The following is a 4,514-nucleotide window of genomic DNA, read 5'->3' as shown; positions in this document are numbered from 1 at the left end:
CCCGGTGGAAGTCCCGTATCAGAGATGCGCCCACGATGTCTCGCCGGGGAACCCAACACCTCTCCTCTAGACCATAGCCCTCCCAATCCACCAGATATTGGAATCCCCTTCCACGGCGACGAACGTCCAACAATCGCCTGACGGTGTACGTTGGATGATTATTGATGATGCGGGGGGGTGGGGGAACACTCACTGGAGGAGAGAAAGGACTGCTGGCAACAGGTTTCAACAGAGATACATGAAATGTTGGATGAACCTTCATGTGTGAGGGAAGTTTGAGTTTGACTGCAGATGGATTAATAATGGAGTCGATGATGAAGGGACCGACATACCGTGGGGTACGTTTTTTTGACTCTGTCTTGAGTGGGAGATCTTTGGATGAAAGCCAAACACTCTGACCTGGTAAGTAGTTGGGGGCCTGGGTCCTGTGGCGGTCTGCGATGAGGCGGTTGCGGGCAGCGGAGCGGAGCTGCTCGGGTGTCCCTCCACACCTTACGACAGCGACGAAGGTGGGTCTGAACGGAGGGAACAGCAACTTCCTCTTCCTGGGCTGGAAACAGAGGTGGTTGGAAACCCATGGCACAATGAAAAGGTGAAATACCTGTGGCTGCACTTGGCAGGGAGTTGTGGGCATACTCGATCCATGGCAGATGTGGGACCCATGACGAAGGGTTCTTGAAAGCCACACAACGAAGGGCCGACCCCAGATCCTGGTTGGCCCGTTCTGTTTGCCCGTTCGTCTGAGGATGATAGCCAGATGACAGGCTCACCGATGCTCCCAGAGCCTGACAGAAGGCCTTCCAAACGTGGGAAATGAACTGGGGGCCCCGGTCAGAGACGATGTCGGTGGGGATCCCATGAAGTCGAACTACATGGTTGACCAGAAGATCTGCAGTCTCTCGGGCAGTGGGAAGTTTGGAAAGAGCCACAAAGTGTACCATCTTTGAGAATCTGTCCACAATAGTTAGGATGATGGTATTTCCTTGTGAAAGTGGAAGTCCAGTAACAAAATCCAATGCCACATGCGACCAAGGGCGACTAGGTACTGGCAGTGGGCGAAGCAGGCCAGCGGGAGGCTGGTGGGAGGACTTGGCGCGGGCACACACTGTACAGGCAGCAACAAAGGCCCTGGTGTCTTGAGCCATGGAAGGCCACCAGAAGCGTTGTTTGAGAACGAACAGTGTGCGATGGACACCAGGATGACATGAGAAACGAGAGGTGTGTGCCCACTGCAGGACCTTGGAGCGAACAGGGGTAGGCACAAAAAGACAATTAGCTGGGCAGTTACCTGGGCTAGGCTGCGCTCGCTGGGCCTCCCTGACCAATGACTCAATCTCCAAGGTAACAGCCCCTACCACGCAGGAGGCAGGCAGGATAGTGTCTGGACTGGCAGCTGGTCCATCGGAAGCGAACTGGCGAGAGAGGGCGTCAGGCTTGAGGTTCCGTGACCCTGGACGGTAGGTGAGGGTGAATGAGAAGCGGCCGAAATACAGGGCCCATCGAGCCTGACGGGAGTTAAGGCGCTTGGCAGATTGGATGTACGCCAGGTTCTTGTGGTCCGTCCATACAATAAAAGGGAGTTCAGCTCCCTCCAGCCAGTGCCTCCACTCCTCTAGGGCAAGTTTGACAGCCAGCAGCTCTCTGTTACCCACGTCATAGTTCTTCTCAGCTGGGGTGAGGCGGCGAGAGAAAAATGCACAAGGATGCAATTTTTGGTCTCGTTCCGAGCGCTGGGAAAGAACTGCTCCTACCCCGGTGTTGGAGGCATCGACCTCCACAACGAACTGGCGAGAGGAATCAGGGTGGATGAGCACAGGGGCAGTGGTGAAGAGTCTCTTTAGCTCTGAAAAGGCTGCATCGCACTCTGGGGTCCAGGAAAAGCCAGTTGTGGGGGAAGTGAGTCTGGTTAAAGGACCCGCCACTCTGCTGTAGTCCCTGATGAAGCGCCGATAGAAATTGGCGAAACCAAGAAACTGTTGAAGCAGTTTGACTGAGGTTGGTTTGGGCCACCCCACCACCGCTTGGATCTTCTCAGGGTCGGACCTAAGCTTTCCTTCCTCAACGATGTAGCCCAGGAATGAGACTGTGTTGACATGGAATTCGCATTTCTCCGCCTTTACAAAGAGTCTGTTCTCCCGGAGTCTCTGCAGCACCTGCCTGACATGGATAATGTGCTCCTCCTTGTTACGAGAGAATATGAGGATGTCATCCAGGTAGACAAAGACTGATCGGTTGAGGAGGTCACGGAGCACATCGTTCACCATTGACTGAAAGACTGCAGGGGCATTCGTCAGTCCAAAAGGCATCACCAGATACTCGAAGTGACCGAGTGGTGTGTTAAAGGCCGTCTTCCACTCGTCCCCTTCTCGGATTCTGACGAGGTGGTAGGCATTGCGGAGGTCCAGTTTGGAAAAAATGGTGGCTTCCTGGAGGGGTTCAAAGGCGGAGTTAATGAGGGGTAGTGGGTATTTGTTTTTTACAGTAATGGCATTGAGACCCCTGTAATCAATGCAGGGCCGCAGTGAGCGGTCCTTCTTGGAGACGAAGAAAAACCCAGCACCGACCGGGGAGGAGGATGGCCGAATGACACCAGCAGCCAGGGAGTCATGGATGTAATTTTCCATGGATTTTCTCTCAGGGCGAGATAGGTTGAACAGACGTGAGGAAGGCAGAGGGGCCCCGGGAAGGAGGTCAATGGGACAGTCGTAGGGTCGATGAGGAGGAAGAGAAAGAGCTCGCTGTTTACTGAACACCTCTCCTAGGTTATGATATTCAGTGGGGACAGATGACAGGTCAGGCGGCTCGATCTTGAGTGGTGGAGAGGCGGCCTCTGCTGGCGGTAGGGCAGACTGCAGGCATGAGGATAAGCAAAAAGAACTCCAACTAATGATCTTGCCAGTTACCCAATCAATCTGGGGGTTGTGAGTTCTTAACCAGGGATGGCCCAACACTATGGGGGCCTGAGGTGAGGAAATTAGGTGAAACTGAATAAACTCACGATGGTTTCCAGACAGAATGAGGTTTACTGGCTTGGTGCGGTGAGTGACTTGGGCCAGGAATTTTCCATTTAGAGCATTAGCACTAAGAGGTGAATCTAACACTTCGCAGGAAATTCCTGCCTGAGCTGCAATGTCAATGTCCAAAAAATTCTCATCCGCCCCCGAGTCCACTAAGGCGAGCAGGGGTAGGGACTGTTGGTTGCAGCAAAGCATGGCTTCTAGCTGCGTTCTGGGTCGGGGGTTGAGAGAGGAGGAAGGGCTCGCCAGAATCCCCACAGCTACTGACGAGCCTGACCTTTTGGCAGACTAGGACAGGAGGAAACGAGATGACTGGTTTGGCTGCAATAAACACATTCCCCAGCATGGATCCTTCTAGCACGCTCAGATGGTGAGAGGCGGGCCCTTCCCACTTGCATGGGCTCATCTCCATGGGATGAGGCTGAGTAAGGAGTCGGGAAAGATCGGGGAATAGGGGTAGTGGCGGTTCCAATTTGGGGATCAAGTGAGAAGTCGCTGGGATTGGAGTGACGGCTAGTCCTATCCCTACGTCTCTCTCTGAGGCGATTATCAATCTTAATGGCTGTGGCTATTAAATTATCCAAGCTACCTGGATCATCCCTAGCCGCTAGCTCGTCTTTAATTGCTTCGTTCAGCCCCTGAAGAAAAGCATCCTGTAGTGACTCGTTATTCCAGCGTGAGTCGGAAGCCACTGTTCTAAACTCCACTGAAAATTCGGCTACACTACGGGAGCCCTGCCGGAGAGAAAGAAGGCGCCTAGCAGCATCCCTCCCCCGTACCGGGTGATCAAAAACTTTTTTCATTTCGGAAATGAAAGTATCATATGACCAGCAAATGTGTGGCTGGCTCTCCCTAACAGCTGTAGCCCAATCTAAAGCTCTCCCCCTCAACAGGCTCATTACATATGCTACCCTAGCCCCATCTGTGTGATAAGTACTAGGCTGCTGCTCAAAAACTAACGTACACTGGAACAAAAAGGCTCTACAATTACCCAAATCTCCAGCGTATCGTTCAGGTGTGGGAATGACAGCCTCTCGTAGCTGATGGAGGAGTGCGGCAGGAGGGGGGGAGGGGCTGTCGGCTGTGCAGCGTGCTGCGGAGGAAAAGCCTGTGAAGTGAGCAGTTCTACCTGCGTGCCGATTCTTTGCACATTAACGGAGAGGTTCCGGAGAGTCTCCAATGCCTCACGGAGAACTGTATCATGATGCCCCACGAGAGCGCCTTGACTGGCCAGGGCTTGGCAGAGTTCGTCCGTAGTTTTGGCCTGGTAGCCGGTGTCCGCTGGGTCCATACTGGCCAGATCGTTCTGTTACGGTTATCTGAGAGAACCCAAACGCAGGACACGGCAGTGTGTTATAAAGGTTTTATTTGGAGGAGATAATCCGGCTGGAGAGTATCCACTGGAGCGTAATCCACTGAAGAGTATCCTCCGGAGTTTTAATCCACTGGAACGTAATCCACTGAAGCGTAATCCTGGAGCACAAGAAGAACAGGTAA

Source organism: Pseudochaenichthys georgianus, chromosome 16 (genome assembly GCF_902827115.2).
Source record: "Pseudochaenichthys georgianus chromosome 16, fPseGeo1.2, whole genome shotgun sequence".
In the NCBI taxonomy this organism is placed as follows: domain Eukaryota; kingdom Metazoa; phylum Chordata; class Actinopteri; order Perciformes; family Channichthyidae; genus Pseudochaenichthys; species Pseudochaenichthys georgianus.
Note: the sequence above shows the minus strand (reverse complement) of the source record.